Source organism: Xenopus laevis, chromosome 9_10L (genome assembly GCF_017654675.1).
Source record: "Xenopus laevis strain J_2021 chromosome 9_10L, Xenopus_laevis_v10.1, whole genome shotgun sequence".
NCBI classification, from domain to species: Eukaryota; Metazoa; Chordata; class Amphibia; order Anura; family Pipidae; genus Xenopus; species Xenopus laevis.
In genome coordinates, this window is record NC_054387.1 from 69125944 (window position 1) to 69145216 (window position 19273).

Consider the following 19273-nt stretch of genomic DNA (forward strand, 5'->3'; position numbering starts at 1 on the left):
TGAGATCCTGTATTTATTTCAGAAAATATTAAGCTACAACACTGCTAAGCAGAATGCACGAATCTCACTATTTATGTCGATTACTCATGTTTCTAGATTTTTTTTGAGAAAGACATTTGAATTATTGATCCAATTACATGAGTCAACATGAATTGTATTACAGGATTTCCTGTTTAACTTGATACCAGTGATACTTCTGTGGCCAAGACAAATAGATTTCCATTATTGGAAAGTGATACTGCATACCCTCAACATCCTCTTCTAGGCAGAAACCGTAAGATTTCATTGTCTCAGTTTGGATGCAATATCTCATTATTGCTTTATTATGAAACTGTCCTTTCCGCTGGCCATTATGCAGGGATTATAGTAATATGGCACTTCTGGGTTATACAATGCTCTCTTGAGATGTCCATGTACGGATGGAGAATTTCATGTTTTAGAATAAGTAACCAGGCAATTTCCTGATGGGAACAGCAGCTATAATCTATAACAAATAAAGGAATGTTGTGCGGGGTGCAATGAAGCTGTGACCACAAAATTCATACAGACAAATACAAGAGTCCTCTGCACTCAACCCATTTTCAATATTTTTATGACAATGAGACATTTTGTGCATACAGCCACTAAAAAATACCTTACCATTTAAACAAAACAGGGATTGTTTGTCCATATATTGCAATATATTTAAGCTGGCCAACTAAATCAAAGTCATCCCATATCTGGCCAGTCCTATGCTCAATGTTCTTCTGACACTTCCTGAAGTTACTGCCCCACTGTCTTTGCACATTTACATTCAGACCTAGAATTCTTATTCCATGAGAGTGGAAATTTAGGAGTATAATTCCTTCTGCTTAGTGTCTAAATGAGGAGATGTCTCCTCACCATTCTTTTCTTTTGTATGCTCATTATACAAATTTTACATCTAAATATATTCCTCTCTTCTAAAGCTTTATATTCTCTTCCTTTGATAGACCGAGATTTGAAGGCAATTTATCATTATGCATTTTGTATCATTCTTTGCACATTAATGCCTTTATTCCATTTTTTTCCTTATAACAAATGTGGATGGGCTTATGCCAGTATCCCCTGAAGGTAAAATGTTATTTTTCTGTACTAAGACAGAATCCATTCATCTGACCATATGCTGGAGGCTGGTTATTTACAGCAGAAACAATCAGTGCTTTTAGCTGCGTTGCGGAAAAGAACCAAAACACATTGCAGAAAATAGAAAAGATTTGTAGATAGCTTTGTACTTCAGACATTATATTTTTTACAAACAGACTGAGCCATAAATCACTGACTTGTTTTGGGGGCAGCTAACTACAAAATATCATTTTATACCTTGAAAAAATGTGCCATTGGTCATAAACAGACATTGCTTTGGATGCAATATGGCAGCTCTCAGGCACAATATATAAAGAAGTGCAGGAGCCAGAGACTTCCTTTTGGTGAGTTAGCTTGTTTTGGCGTTTTGGTGTAATCTTGCTCTAGGAATGAGAGATATCTAGGTTAGCCACCAAGGACAGTCTGTTGTCCCAGTGAGAAGTGAGTATTTTGGGGTAGAGGATGTAGGATATTGGGCACATAGTAGAGCTGTTGTGAGGAAACTTGGCGGAAGCTCATACACTGTATGCTGCACACAACAGCGATTTAAAGGGAATGCTAACCACATGACATGGGGATTGGAGGCTTATGTAGAAAGAGGGACCACTGTGTGTGAGGAAGAGTGAGATGATCTTCTGAGAAGTGTTTATTTTTGTGTTAGTGAGATACTATGCGTTGGCCAAGTCAGGCCCGGGCGCCCATTACGGTCCGTTTTCAAATTTACACCAACCCTCAGCCTCCATCATGAAATTAATAATATTGTGGCCCGCCAGCACAGTGCAATCAGGAATCACGTAGCCGTAGCAGTGATATTTGGGCACATTAGTGAAATGATCTGCCACTTGATCTATACTGCTGCCTGTGTGCTGAAGGTGTTAATAATAGACACATACTGGCACGTAGTGATGCGCTGCTCTCACATACTTCTTTAGGGCTGAAGGTGCAATAGACATACTGATGTGCCAGTACAGTAAACTAAAGACTTATACGAGAACGGCGCGTCACTACATGCCAGTACATGTCTATTGCCAACAACTTCAGCACACAGGCAGCAGTATAGACCAAGTGACAGATCATTTCACGAATCATGTGCCCAAATATTACTGCTACGCGATTTCTTGTTTAAATGAGGCGCAGAGAATAAGTCCAAACAGACGCAACTTCTCCACTTCCTAAACGCTGTTTACGCGTCCATCTCCAGGAGTGAATTATCCTGATCGCAAGCTAGCTACCTCGTAATGGAGGTTAGGCTGAATGGTCGGCCCCCACACATTTTCATCTCACCAAGTATGGCCCTCGTTGCAAAAAGTTCGGACACCCCTGGTGTTGCCAATCAGTGCTCTGGTCTGTGACCTACTACACCTAAGAGCTGTCCAATAAATCAAGGACACCATAATGAGCCTGAAGGAAATCAGGCAGCAGTATCTTTGCAATAATTTTAAACAGTTTTATGTTTGTCCATTAAAGACATCAACAGCCACCATCGACTCTGCTCCTAGACACATACCACAAACAACACTTTGTACAGGAATAATAACAACTGCAATATAAAATTGACTGAACATAGTATATCTGCTTGCTTCCTTTGACACTGTGGTTTCCAGATCCGTGACTGAATGTGTTCTTTGACTGTACAATGAATCAAAGCTGAAAGAGGAAAATACATAAGGGCATCTCACTGTGAGGAATTCAGTGGCAAAATAGACAACACATTCCTTTCATGAGTTCCTCTTTCATAAGAAAATGTAAATACAAAACAATATAATCATTCATGGAGCGATCATAATAATGTACACTCTTGGATCCTGACACCTAGGAAACGGCTATGTGAAACACTCAGGATTCAATATAACACCTAGATGGCTGCATTGATCTTTTGTGGCCCATTATCAAGAATAGCACTGAGATACAATAAAGTGGAGATGGAATACATACTGAGCAAAGTTATTGCTCCATATTTGCAAAATCAGGCATGTACTAGCAAGTCCTTGCAAATTTGCCATTTGGGATACATTATCTGGAATACTGCAGGTCACGGGGTGTTCTGGATATGGGGTTTTCCTGTAACCTAGAACATCATAGCCTACATTAAGAAAACCCACAGGATGTGTCAGCAAACATATGGATTTATGCAGTTTAATTAACATCCAGTAAAAAGTACCGGTATGGGATCTGTTATCCAGAAACCCTTTATCCAAAAAGCTGCGAATTACAGAAAGGCTGTCTTCCATAGATTCCATTTTAATACATATTTTTAAGAACGGTTATTAATAAAACAGTATCTAAAACTTGATCCCAACTAAGATATAATTAATCCTTATTGGAAACAAAAACAGCTTATTGGGTTTATTTAATGTTTACATTATTTTCTAGTAGACTTAAGGTATAAAGATCCAAAGTACAGAAAGATCCCTTATCCAGAAAGCCCAGGTCCTGAGCATTCTGCACAAAGGGTCCCATACCTGCCCTAGGCATCATTTGCCTATCAAATCATTTGCACCTATAGAACAGGTTGCAAGCAGAGCCGAGCCAGGCCAGCCAGGTGCCCTAGGCAAAATGCCCGGCTACGGTGCCCAGCTCACTACCCATGCCTAACTTGCCTTCTGGCACTGCAACTTGCACCTAGCAATGGATTTTCAATTCATTTCTAGGTTCTTGTGCACTGTAGGTTTTATTGGACTTAAAAATGTATCTTTAAAGAAACTGATATTTACACTATTGACTTATTATATCAGTCAATATAAGTACAGTATATTATATATTATTCTTGTTATTTCTTTATTTATATATTTGTGACATATTATGAAGCAGCACTTGACATGGATTGTTCTTCATTCACAACAGTCCCTACCCCAGTTACATTTATTTATGTATATATTTTAAAAAGACCCATAGCAACTTCTTTTTTTCTTTATTCTTTTATCCTCACAATGATATTGTTTGTCAAAACTCAAAAAAAAAAAACAATATTCAAATATTCGTAAATTTACAAGGTTATTATTATTAATGAATACATTCTACCACTAGGTGGAGCTTTCAGTGGAAACTAACAGGATAAATATGTTCTTGTAAAGTCCTTGGAAAATGGCATTGCTGCAAAAGGCTCAAGATATCACTTAAAGAAACCCTCTCAGCATTCTTTTTACTCTCGATAGACTCTAGACAAACTCGAAAAAGTATCCAGTTGCGTAAGTAGTGTGGGCCAGCCCCACCTTCCGCAAAAACATCTTCAAAGGGCCTGGCTCACAGCGACCTACCCAGCCCCCCACCTGCCTTCTCCTCACTCCCTAATTCCCACCAGTGTCTCCAGGCCACAGACATCCTCCCTGGGGAGGGCAGAATAATTTCCAGCTGGAGGAAGCAGACCCTGTCCCCCTGGGTCTGCTTCCTCTATACTTACACCACTGAAAGGAACCTCACCCCAGAAGTTGATTAATATGCAATAGTGCTACTTTCACATAGTGACATGGCTTTGAAAAATCCAGTGGCTGTGGGGGTGCCCAGTAGCTGCTAAATGGACATTTAGATGGCTTAGTTGAGATAATAACTGGTATGCAATATTAATATATGATACAAAGCCATGGTTTGGGGGCTTTGAAAGAATTGTACATCATCTATCCTACAAAACAGATGCTGTGGCAAAGGGTGCACAGTATTAGACTGGATATTACTGGCAGACTGGATATTCATGCCAGAATATTTTATAGAAATGTGAAAATTAGAAGAAAAAAAAAATATTCAAATGTTCTTGGAGTACCTACTGTATTATATACCTCTAAGTGTCTATACAACTCTTTTGCTGTTTGACCATGTAGCGCCACTGGAAAGAAGCCAGGCTGATTTCTGAAGGTGAGAGTTACAGTATTGTTAGCTTTCTCCAAAGAAAAGAAATTAATTCTGGAGGCTGAACAAGAGTTATATTGGATAACTGTGCTGAGTTGTAATACATCTTTCCACCTAAATCTTTCTTTTTTTGCAGCAAGAACTGATGAACATATTTTCTTTTCAGAGTGTACAGTACATTTTGTTGTAATTGTTCCAACTCGGCAGGGGGACACTGCCACTGTAAATATTTATAATTTGAAGGCTCTAATGGATTTCTAGAATAGTTGGCAATATCAATAACATATTATTTTTAAAACCCCATTTTAACATTAGTATTCAAATATTAACACAGGTTCTTAAAAGACAGCACATTTATTCCATATCTACTTTTTTTTTTTTATATAATTTTAATATTAAATTATGTGATCTAACTTTATACCACATTGAAAAAAGTCTGTATCACGATAAAGTAGCCACTTTTTTCACAAGTGTGTTAGTTTATATCAGATTTCCTAAAGTCTCACTCATGCAATGAGCTACCTACAGTGTTCTAAGTCTTTTAAGTTGGCTATAAACATCTGAATCCACTTGTTTGGCAAGGTGGCCAAACAAACAGATTTTTGTTCTAATTGGCCACTCAGTAATATTGGGATCATTTGTTCATCTGGCCCCTGCCAAAACTCTGTGTATGGGACGAAGGCATCCACAGTCCAATGGTGTTTTCCCCACTTTTCCAACCAATCTAGGACAATGGTGCTGGTGAGTTGTCAACAAATATCAGTTAATATATGGCCATCTTAACCTGAGTAGAAAGATTATACAATTACATTCTGATGACACTTCACAGTGTAAAGGCGTCTTAAATGGTCCGAATGTTTGACTATAGCAATAAGCTTTCAGCAGGTTACAAGATAGTCATGAAATATTTATCTCTATGAGCCAATCAATTCATGGCAGTTTCCAATAAGGTGTCTATGAAGGCTTTCAGCCAGTACTGGGTTGGAATTAAGCATACTATGCTATATGATGGTGGTCATAGTGTCAATTGTAGACTGGACTAGAAAACAACAATAGCTGCTTCCAAAGAATGATTTAACCCAAGCATTACAGGCTGGATTTAAACACTTAGGGGGTTATGTAATAAAAGGCACTAAGTTTGCCCAGGAGCACTGACCCATAGCAACCAATCAGCAGGTAGCATTTACTGGTCACCTGTCTAAAAGCAAACATCTTATTGATTGCTATGGGTTACTGCTCCTGGGCAAACTTAGTGCCTTTTATTACATATGGGGGATGGTTACTAATTCAGATGTAAGATGGGTATGATATTTGGATTGATAAACAGCTGTTCTTTCCACATTTCATTGACTAAAGGGGGACTTTAGTGTATTGGGCTAAAATATGGTATATGAGGGCCTTTTAGAGCAAGGCTTTATAGCCTGTTATGAATTATAATTCTCAGAAACCCCTATCAACCCTTATCAGAAGTATTACAAACCCATATTATTATTTATATTATTATATATATTATATATATGTCAGTGGGGCTTATTTATCAACACTGGGCAAATTCGCCCGTGGGCAGTTACCTATAGCAATCAATCAGTGATTAGCTTTTTAAAGCCAGTTGCAGGTAGAATGGTGCAATTTGATTGGTTGCCATAGGTTACTGAGCATGGTAAAATTTGCCCAGTGTTGATAAATGACCCCCAGTATGTCCGTTCCATGTTTCAAAGGAATGTACAGAATTCCAGCTGATCTTCATTTACTGTACTTAAACTTGGTATAAAGGAAGTGTTCCTGGATCTATGAAGATAAACTCATATGAGCCCTAAATAAATCTATACAGGTTATCTACTATTACCCTGGGCAAAAGTGCAAGATCACATGGTGCTTAAAAGCTTGCCTACACACCACTCTCTTCTGCTCCTCATGAATACAGCCCTGCTGAACACGGGCCAGCTCGTTATTCATGGAAGTGGCCACTGGTCTCTGAGCCCTTATGAATCCTTGGTTTGACTTGGATTGGATAAGTTTTGTTTGAAAATGTATCTATGTATAAATGTGTAGAGAAACTGCTATTTACTCTTTTTTTATTATTACTTTTATTATTAACCTTTAGATATTTAATGCTTACATGTTATGCAGCACTTTACAAAGATTGCCTCAGTGGAGCTTACAATCTAAAGCCCCTTTCACACTTGGCTTGTAAGAGTGTGCTGAAGGCATTTCAGTTTGATAAATGATGCACATAATCGGAGCTGATTTGAGCGGTAATACATCATCTAGAAAAGTGAATGCAGATTTGAAACTTCAAGCTTAGCCTAGCATGAAATTGACTTCCTTTTCTATTGGATTCACTTCGGCTGATGCTTTGTGGGTAATCCAAGAAATGCTAAGTGTACGGTGTCTAGCTCACAACATGTCAAGTTCACTATGAAAGAGAAAGAGCAACAGTGAAATCAACAGTTGGGATAATTTTTTCCTACTAGTTTGCAGGTATATATATATATATATATATATATATATATATATATATATATATATATATATATATATATATATATATATATATAACGTCCCAAAGGAATCCGCACTCACAGGTCTTAATTTAAATTAAAAATATTTATTTAGAACAAACGACTAACGTTTCGGCCTCTCCGAGGCCTTTCTCAAAGGTATGTATTACACTTAAATCTAACAGTATATTTTTAACTAAAAACAAGTTTAAAACCAATACATCAAGACACTGTTTCTTTGTAACTATTTTGTAACAATATGATGACTACTTATGTTCAAATTTGTAACTCTGTTTCTAGTGTCACTGATTAAACATACTTTGAGGATGTCAAAAGGTCCTGACTAAAACGCTACCTGATACATCACTTATTACATATCCACAATGCGTAACCCTCAATAATTATTCCTCCCACAAGCTCTAATATACTGTATATATTTATTCACATATTCCGGTAATGCTAACATTAACCTCATGAGTGCTGCTCAATCAAGCTGTCCACTGAGGTGCACAACTCAGTAAATCATGCTACTTACATCCCATATATATCCCCTCATGTGACACTACTCAAGTGTACCCCTATATAGACCCTCATGTATACTAAATAAAAAACTACATATTGTCTGTCAACCTCAAACATTAATTACATATGGCATTAATCAACCACCTCCCCTCTCGTGGCTCTATATCCTCCCCTTATTGTCAACAAAAGGCTGTTTCATGCAATAATGAACAACACAATTCCACAGTGAAAAAGAAAAAATAAAGAGTAAAAATATATATAAAAAATAGAATTAAGTTCCCCAAAATAGAAAAAAGAAAAACCACCCGGTGTTCAAGTCCGTGTAGTATAGTCAATCTGCGTATATCCAGACCTGTTTTAGGTATGTACGCCATTCAGTGTGCACCCACAGCGGAACAGCAAAATAGTTATATGCAGGTTGGATTTGTTGAGGCTTCCACAATATATATAAAGATGGTTATCGACGTCGGATACCACCGCCGAGCACACCCCTTCAGTAGAAACTTAGCTGCCAGTGGGTCACTAATCGCCCATGTTTGGCGCTCGACAATTATAGTAATAAGCGATCGTGAGGTATCGCCAGCCCTCGCGGTGGAGATCCCGCTTCCAATAAGTTGCAGGTAGTCCCTTCTCGGCACTCACCATGGCAGGCATCCCTCTCTCATCAAATAACCGGGTCGGGTATGGCACTCACGCAGCTGTCATGGTGCTCAGCAGAGAGGCTCCTTGCAGCCCCGGTTCCAGATACCAAATGGCCAGGGAATTTCACTGCACGAGGACATCACTGTGTCTCAAGTTCAAATAGCCAGTAGAGCACAATCGCCCTTCACTCACCGAATACGGTCTCACACACATCTTTGTGACACCCACGGTTACTTTACTGCAGTCGTTCAGGTGGTCAGTTAATGTAGCGGCTGATAGTGGTTGAGCGAGGGTATATCTTCAGTACATATAAGAAAGCAGGCAAGCGTCAGTATGGGCTGTTGCTTCCATCGCTAGACGTGGTAAAAAGCATTAAATTAAATGTCCTTAAATATTCAAAAAAGCACGGGTGCCAGGCACAAACTTTGTCCAATACATTCCACCAAAGTGTCGGCACTCACGAAAAATGAAGTTAGTATGCCTGGGTTTTAAACTTGTTTTTAGTTAAAAATATACTGTTAGATTTAAGTGTAATACATACCTTATAATGAAATACAAATGATTCTGTGCTTTTTACCATGAAGGGAGTCGCTTTGTTCTGACGAGCAGTAGACGTCATCGCTACTATTGTTTCCCGCCAGATTGTGTGTATATAAGGCATGTTTATTGTAAAATGATCACTTTGAGAAAGGCCTCGGAGAGGCCGAAACGTTAGTCGTTTGTTCTAAATAAATATTTTTAATTTAAATTAAGACCTGTGAGTGCGGATTCCTTTGGGACGTTATGGATGAATTTATTGTTTCTGCACCCAGGCATACTAACATCATTTTTCGTGAGTGCCGACACTTTGGTGGAATATATATATATATATATATATATATATATAATACACAAAAGCCATGAATATCTTGTAAATTATATCCTTATAAACGGTGACTTCTGATGTCATCAGTTATAAACGGTGAGTAGTGATGTCATTTCTGTCACATGACTCACTGAAATTTGTGTATTATAATAAATAAAGTACCCCCAGTTATAAAATATGAGGATATTAGAAGTTACCTCGGAGTTCCATGACCCGTATAAAAACACTCGGCCTTCGGCCTCGTGTTTTTATATGGTCATGAAACTCCTCGGTAACTTATAATATCCTTATATTTTACAAGAGGGGGTACTTTATTCACTATATATTACATCTTCAGTATCCGCACTCCAACAAAGCAATTGCAGGGGTGCACGGCCAAATATCAATCATATACTCACAATTTATAATAAAGCACTCCCAGGCCAGCACTTCCCTTAGTAAATCAAGTGATTTTATTTTTTACACATCACAGTGCTCCAACGTTTCGGTCCCTCTTGGGACCTTTTTCAAGGATGACCTGACGACGGCTCCTTGTGAGCCGAAACACGTTGATACACCATGCACGAATAAAAACTCTTTGATTTATGCTTGATGGTCGTGGTTTTCATGGACTGCTGCTATATATATATATATATATATATATATATATATATATATATATATATATATATATATATATATATATATATATATATATATATGATTTAAGCGATACTAAGGTTTATTTATAAATAATGTGCATAAAGCTATGCACAAAGGTATTGCACCCATATACTTGACCTTCCACTAATGCAAACTCACCAGTTCAGCTTCCTCTGATGGATAACTGACACGATGCAAAGTAAAGGGCCCATGGACACAATCGGGCCCTGGAATTAACTCTTGTCTTCTCAAGACAGATGCTGGTAGGTTTAACAAACAGTTTGCTGAAGCTGCAAGATGTCACAATAGCTCTAGGTAAATGGATGCAGACAGAAGCAAGACAAGGAACAGATTGGCAACTCAGGGACCCAGGAATCAAGGCAGGGACTCAAGAACCTAGGCAGGGACTCAGGTACCAAGACAGTCACTCAAAATCAAGGCCGTGACTCAAGAACTCAGGCACCAAGGCAGGGACACAGTATCCAAGGGTGGAACTCAGAAACCAATGCTGACAATCAGAGCCTCAGAAAATCATCTAGTGGCTGGATTACAGCTAGAAGTTTAAAAGTCAAGCAAATAGGAGTTGTGTAAGGCAGGCTTATGTCAGACCTCAGTTGTTGGATTGCTGAAACCTGGTGTTAATGAGGTAGGAGGTAGAAACAGTGAAGAAGAATGAGATACTTGATGTCTGTTAGGGATAGGGATGCACCGAATCCACTTTTTTGGATTCGGCCGAACCCCCGAATCCTTTGTGAAAGATTCGGCTGAATACCAAACTGAATCCGAAGGGGAAAACATTTTTTACTTCCTTGTTTTGTGACAAAAAGCCACGTGAATTTACATATGCTAATTAGTATTCGGATTCGGTTTGGCCAGGCAGAAGGATTCGGCCGAATCCTGCTTAAAAAGGCCGAATCCTGGCCAAATCCCAAACCGAATCCTGGATTTGGTGCATCCCTAGTTAGGGTTATTAGCAAGTACATGCTACAAAAGCCTCCAGTGGCCCACCAGGGTGGTGCACCAGAAATTCATCACACAGTTTGAGTAGGTGCTTCTTCTAAGGTACCTGCTTTGGTACACAAAGGTGTTGTTTTGCACCTCCTAACAGCCCTCAAATATATTTGTTGGAACTAATAGAATCTTTTTCAAGACTCAATATATATGTTTTGCTGTTCATGAGAGCTGAAGGGGCATATATTGGACTCCTCTGTGCTACAGAGTTGATACTCACAGCTAATTTGCTTATGTTCAGCATCAAAATCCTTAACAGAATCATTTGATTTTAATGTTCACTATTCATGATCTTCAGATTTAATGAGGACATTAGATGGAAAATACATTTCATTTTGACGTTATGTAAAATAATTAGCAAGAATTAGGTTATATATCAATCACCGTCAATGTATATATGAAGGCTTTCACATCACTAAGCAGTCCAGCATGTTTGTTTTTTCTTAGCTTAAATATTCCTTGTTGCAATACCTACATGAGCATAAAGGAAAATTACATGTAATTGGAGTAAAAGCTGGAACACTGAGTGATCACACTGTATAATTCTCATTTAGGGTATTTTTCTTCCATTCTCTAACTCTATTAAGAGTGCTAGGTACAAAATATCAAAGACCAAATTGAACGGTAATATCACCTGATGGTGATGCATTTCAAGAAGCAATGTATTTCTTTGCTGGTGCTATCAAGGCGGTATAACACTCCATGCCCCCCCCCCCCATCTGTAATTAAAGTCACTAAGTTTGCCTAGGAGCAGTGACCCATAGCAACCAATAAGATGTTTGCTTTTAAACAGATGACCAGTAAATGCTACCTGTTGATTGGTTGTTATGGGTTACTACTCCTGGGCAAACTTAGTACCTTTTATTACTTAACCCCTCATGTGTCTTATGGTGGTACCTACTAGAGGTCACAGAATTCTGGGGAACATATTTTAGAGAAACAGAAAAAACTGGAACTGGAAGTGCACAAAGCATCCACCTAATGGGCTCCAATGGATACACTCTAGTGGTTCCACTTTGAAATAAAATAAAAAAAGATAGCAAACTGGTATCAGTTTCCATTCTGTTGCAAGTGAAAGACCACAAAGGTGCAAAAAATGGTGTCCTATGCACTTATCAGATAATGGTCTATGCTGGCTGCACTGTGTATTTTCCACTGGGATAAATCGAGCACAAGGTGCAGAGCCAAGTATTTAAAGAGGAACCATCAGCAATTGAATATAATCTTCATATTCCAGAAATCAAAAGCTTTCTAAATATAGTAAAACATTCTGTACCGTTTTTAAATAATCAAGTAACCCTTCACCGTTACCCTTCTACATGCTTTTGAGAATCTTTGTCAGTTAGGTATTTTGAAAGAAAATTATCTTTAATTATCTTTGACCTGTCAATCAATCATATCTGACCCTGTAAAATTGATTAATGTCTGTTTAGAAGGTATCCTATTTACACAGGATGAATTGCAAATTCAATTTCAAAACCCCTTTAACACCTGCAATAGTCTTTGCCTTTAGCATTATTCTGATGAGAAAATAAGCTGCCCTTTAGTATATACATAGCATCACATGCAGCTATAAGGTACTGAGGCCAGCCTCAACCATATAAGGAGTTATTTTTGTGTTCTTTTGTGCCCTATACTGCTCCTGCACTTTCACTCAGGGGAATTGTAAATTACCTATTTTGCCTGTTAAGCCTGTGTAATACAGTGCTACTTCATTATAACTTCCCGATTTTAAAACCTCCTTTATTGTCACAGAATATGGGTATAGACATTCATGAATCAGTTCTATAAACCCCACACATCTTCCATTTCAGGTACAGGTATGGGATCCGTTATTCAGAAACCCGTTATCCAGAAAGCTCCCAATTATAGGAAGGCCATTGCCCATAGAGTCCATTTTAAATAAATAAAACAAAGTATTAAAAATGATTTCCTTTTTGAAACTAAAATATAAATAATCCTTATTGGAGACAAAACAACCATATTGGGTTTAATTAATGTTTTAATGATTTTTATAGTAGACTAAAGGTCTGGTGATCAAAATTATTATAAAGAATCTTTAACTGGAAACCTCAGGTAGGTCCAGAGCATTCTTGATAACAGGTCCCATACCTATATCACCAGTGTTAACATACTATGGTTGCAGTAGTGTTGACATTGTCTTTAATAAGGTTACATGAACCCTCCCTCTTGGGAGGGAAATCACGTGACTTTTTGTCACAAAACAAGGAAGTAAAAAATGTTTTCCCCTGTCCACCCCTAATTTGCATATGCAAATTAGGGTTCGGATTTGGTTCGGTATTTGGCCGAATCTTTCACAAAGGATTCGGGGGTTCGGCCGAATCCAAAAAAGTGGATTCGTTGCATCCCTAATTTGCATATCATTCTGCTTGAATTTAAATGTGCAATGACTTCTCTGCATGTGTTATAACATTACAGGGAACAAACTGCTGCAGAATACAGAATTAAATACAGAGGGTTAATGATGGAATACTCCTTTGCTGATAAAGAGCCTTTGATACACTAAGAGGTGGACGACTCAGCTCCCCTAATGCAGCAAGTGATTCATGATGTAATTTAATAATGAAAGTGATTATATTCTGCTTGTAAGCAAAAGTTTGTCAAGCTGTAATTGAAAAGCAAAATTATGCCTTATGCCTTCCATGAAAAAAAACACAGTTATTTGCTCAGCTTTTAATAGTAAAATGGAGCTGATTATGCAAAAATGTATTTAAAATGATTGCAGAGACTATGGATGGTTTTGACATTGATTAGTATGTACACGTTGCCTCAGTTAGGATAAGAACATGGGGCTTGGGGACTTCATGTGTTGTTATGTCTGAAGCCTAAATTTGTTATCTAATCCCTTTTCACCCCATGGAGCAATTATAACTAAATGGTTAGGCCAAAAACACACAGCTCACCCATGTAGTAAAATGCCAACCTCAAGAAATACACAAATTCATAATGAGCACTGCCCAGCCTGATCTGGATATTTTGGTCACATTCTAGAGTGAAACATCTCCATGTTAAATAAGTTCATTGCACTTAAGTCAGTTAGGCATAATACAGGGGTTATAGTTGCCCCTTGTAAACCTAACTAAACCAAACACCACCTATCAAGGGAGGGAGGGTGGCTTTGGAACTATCTACTACAAATTTCTGGCCTACACTTGTTTAACCTGAACCCTGCTCACTCTTCTCATTTCTCCCACATGAAACAGCATTGCTGCTTTGTGGGTCAAACCAATTATGCAAGCCCTTCTCCCTACCATTTAATGGGGTTCTATTTTAGCTTTTGACTGATTTTCTCCAGTAAAAAAATTCCTGAAGCAACTATTTATATTTTCTCACCATTTATCAGAAAGATAATAAGAACAAACTAAATGGTGTGTGGACATGATTTATTTGATAGCCCAGAGCGCATTTTTTTTGGCTTTTACCCTAAAATGAATTGTCTAAGAAGTCCACAAATAGGTTGTGATGGGTCAGCAATTTTTCTGTTTCACTTTGATTTCACTCTTGAGTGTGGGTATTTTTTTTTTCCTTCTCATTTCTGCCGTTCCTTTAAATTGTTTATATGATAGCTTTGTAAATAATACAAGAGTTGCTGGCTCCAAGTACTCTATTGTGGCCACTTCACAGGCAGCTGTGCCAATAAAGAGTGCTCATCAAATGATAAAAAGGGTAATAACACTAAAATGTTACTTGCTCAGAAATGAAAGAACGCATTGTAACATTTGTAGGCTGAAGATGGCTGTACAGTGAGGAACAAAATCAATCAGTTGTGCCATTTTCTGCAACTAAGGCTCCATGGAGATGTAATTTGGCCATTCAGCCATCTGAGGATGTGACATCATATTGCCTCACTGCTTAGGTTCAGCGTTATCTCAGTTTCTTCTGGGTGCTGGGTAGGTGTGCAAGCTTTTCTACTGCTGTAGAGAGTACATATTGCATTGCATACTGACGCTCCTACATTATTTTGAAATGAGCTCATTCAGTTGGGTTTATGTAAAAAAGGTACATAAACACTATCTGAACCAGAAATAAATATAATTTTTTTACACAAATATACCTGATTCCACAGATTGAAAGGAAGATTTTTTTCTACAAAAGACCAGCTGAAAGCGTTCATGTCAAAAAGGGGAGTATATTTTTCTTTTAAAGTGACCCATGGTTCCATTGGGGTTATGTAGGGTGACATTTTTGACCAATAAATGGAAGTCAGTGGAAGGGGAAAAAGAAAATCTGCCTTACATTGGTAAACATGTGCCAAATCTGTATAATATCAAATTTATCAGTTGGATAGAGTATGGCCACTTTTCTATTGCTCCATTCCTTTAGGATGACAATCCAAACAATTTTAATAGCAGGAAGTAAAGTCACTGTAGTACATCTTCACTTCCTCATCTGCTAATGCACCATGCAGTAATGCACCATGCACTAACCAACACAGTGGATGGCCAGATGGTTCTCAATCCTGCCCCATCAATGAAATGACTAATATTCAAGGAACATACAGTAGATATTGGGTGAAATTGTCCATCTAGTCCACATGTCCCAAATATTGGTGACCAGATTTATACCTTTACCTACTGACGTTAAAGTTAACTGAAGTTATTCGTTGCCCTTCACCTCTCATCCAAATCCACTTGATATTGACTCTTATAGCCTATCGGTTAATTAGTCAATGGAAATTGCTATTCATGTATTTGTCACCCATAAGACACTTATTTGGCATGTGGGCTGGAAAAACACGTGATCAATTTACTTGGTTGTCATGTGACCAATGCTTTTCTACATCTGAAAGGGGGACTTTGTCAATTGCTAATGTATTCACAAAATTATTTTATAGAATAAAGCTGATAAGAAGTCTTAGTTGAAAGTACTTTTTCTTCATTGTTTCTGGAGTCAGTACAAAAAGGGCAGAAAATATAAACAGCGAGACAGATACTGCTTTCAGTTGCAGTTACAAATAAGTGAACCGCCAAAAACACGATTCCATTTAACAGTATACCCAGCGGATAGGTATGGACTTTAGGTAATAGTGTGCACGGCATGTCTATAATCCTGAGAGGGATCTCTCTCTTTGCCTCAACTGACTTTTTCTTGAGATCACCATAGCAACACCAATTAAAATTCAGTTCAGCACAATTTTCATGTTTTTGTGCGTATTCCATTGCAAAGGCTGTTTTCTTTTTTTTTTTTATGCCGTACACAAAGCAAATTACCTTGTCGGCATGTTTTTAAAATGAATCAATTCATGTAATTCCATATTTGAGTTAATGATGATCAGAGAGACCTTGGATAAAGGGCAAAGAGCTACTTTCTACAGTGGATTCATTTCTAAATGTAAAAATGCTTGTTAAATGTACATAGTTTGGTGTTACTTTATCTCCAGAGTTTCATGCCTTAAACCTAACATATGTACGTTGACATAGTAGTTGAGGTTAAAAATATACACAACAATCACCTTTAAGTTTTATATGATCATAGTACCTCTTGGTTGTTGTGGTTGGATGTACAGTTGGGTGACTTTATGTATCAGATCCTATATGACCATGTACATTTTTAAATGCGATTTGATGTGATCCTCCCTTAGTGCATAAAATCAGGTCTGGTCCCAATTGGGGGCTTGAACTGGTGTAAGTAGGTTTGGGCTTAAAGAGAAATTAACAGGGTTAGGGGTATATCAGATTGTGTTTGGCCATAATGGGACCACAAGAAATCTCTACATATATTGCATGCATGTGGGATTGGCTCAGAGAGGTGTTTGTTATTTCTTGCACTAAAAAGGGCAACATCTGAAACTGAAAGTAAAGTCACATTCAACTTCCTATTTATAGGAACACAATCAAATCAAGTTAGAAATCTAATGAGAAGACTTCTGTTTAAACAACCCCTTCTTTCCCCAATGTTGGATCCTTTATAAAGCAATAAAGAGCAGCTCATTATACAGTTGTTTTGTTTAGAATCATTATGTTCATTATGTTCCGATCAACCCTATTCACTAAATTTGTCTCTTAATTTTGAAAGTGATGTAATTTCTGAATTCAGAGGTAGGAAAGGGTTACTGTTCATAATCTGGCAAGGAAATGCATTACTGCCCACATTCTGTCAGGGATGGTCATTTGATTTGATTTTCCTTGGAAGGGCAGACTCAAGGTTTTCCTTGATTACCAAACTGAAACTTTGAGAGGCCTTAATAGAATTAAGCAAAGTCAGACTTATAAGAAAGGTTAAATATAGGAAATATTGAAAATTGCAATGCTTTACATGAATAACAGCCCTATTTTAAAAATATTGTGAAAATCATATAGATGTAGTTTAATATTGTTAATTAGTACCTACAGTACTAAATAAAGTGTTATTTATATCTTACTCATACCAATGTATATATATGATTTCTGAGTCAGCCAAGGTAACACCAAACCCAACGAATGAAAGCTTTATCCTATAAACCATACCAATGTCACCATGCCAATGTAGAGGTGGTTTCTATTTGCTAAACACCTGAGGGCAGAAATGCAAAATGATTTTGGGTTTCATTTTACCCTTATTTTGTGTCCAATGAAACAATAAACATTGCTTACTGATTACTCCACATTAGGGATGTAGCGAACCGCCGTTTTGGTGTTCGCGAACGCCGTTCGCGAACACCGGCAAAAAATGCGAACGGTTCGCGAACGGTTCGCGAGCTTCGAACACCCGCAAAATCGTTCGATTCGAACGTTCGAAGGATTTTTCGTTCGATTCGAACGTTTGAAGGATTTTCATCGTTCGATCGAAGGATTTTCATTCGAATCGAACGGTCGAGGGATTTTAATCGTTCGAACGAATGGAAATCGTTCGAACGAATGGAAATCGTTCGAACGAATGGAAATCGTTAGATTTTAGCGGTCGAATGGTCGCGAACTCAAATTGCGAACGTTCCCAAACGTTCGCGAACATTAGGCGGACGCGAACGGTCGAAGTTCGCGCGAACAAGTTCGCAGGCGAACTGTTCGCTACATCCCTACTCCACATTATTACAAATTATCTTAAATTGGTGGTTCACCTTCAAGGTAACTCTTAGGTAACTCTTAGTATGTTAGAATGGCCAATTCTAAGCAACTTTTGTAGTTTAAACTTTTTGCAGCAGGAAAGAACCCAAGCCGATATGACTGGGCTCTATGTTTTGCTACAAAAACTTTAAACTACAACTGAAGTTTGGACAGGATGAAAAAGGAAAAAGTCATGCTGGAAGGTATTGGTTGCATATGGAAAACAGTCATTCTAAGCAACTTTTGTCTTGGTCTTCATTTTTTCTTTTTTTATAGTTTTTGAACGAATTGCCTTCTACTTCTGACTCTTTCCAACTTTCAAATGGGGTTCACTGACCTCATTTAAACAATACCTTTTTCTGTAAGGCTATCAATATATTGTTATTGCTACATGTTATTAGTCATCTTTCTATTCAGACCCTCTCCTATTCATATTCCAGTCTCTCATTTAAATCAGTGCATGGTTGGTATGGTAATTTTTATCCTAGCAACCAGATTGCTGAAACTGCAAACTGGAGAGCTGCTGAAGAAAAAGCTAAATACCTGAAAAAATATAAGTAATAAAAAATGAGTCTTAGGATATCACTCTCTGCATCGAACTAAAAGTTAATTTGAAGGTGAACAACCCCTTTAACTCATCTGAGGATTTGCCTCAAGGAATGTCACTGTATTGTCATGGCATACAGGAGTGGCATTGTGTAAGTGAGCTTGCACCAGTTTCAGACTTTTAAAGGGGACCCGTCACCCAAAAAATTATTCAAAATCCTATTTTATCACATCAGTCAAGCAAAATGAACTTTAATTACACATTATAAATTATTTGAATCTTGTTTCCTTCAGTCTTGGAACTCATAATTATAGCAAGCAGGCAGGAGCCATTTTGTGGACACTGTTATTAAGACAAACCTTCCATCATCTCAGAATCTTGTTTGTGTACCAGAATGGGGGACCCGATGTCCATTCACATGCACTGGCTACACAATTAAATGGTGAAGAGAATGGGGAAATGTGGGGAGAGCAGTGACATCTAGGAAGTGCTGAATGGAAAGTGAATAAAGCATAGAGGAGGGGCAGACAATATTTGATTGACAGCTGAGATT

At 37.9% G+C, this 19273-nt stretch overlaps 1 protein-coding gene across 2 annotated transcripts in view; it reads left to right on the forward strand.

Moving 5' to 3' along the window:
- LOC108701330 (polypeptide N-acetylgalactosaminyltransferase 13) overlaps window positions 1-19273 on the forward strand; it is a 152649-nt gene that overhangs the window by 43301 nt on the left and 90075 nt on the right. The window lies entirely within an intron of this gene.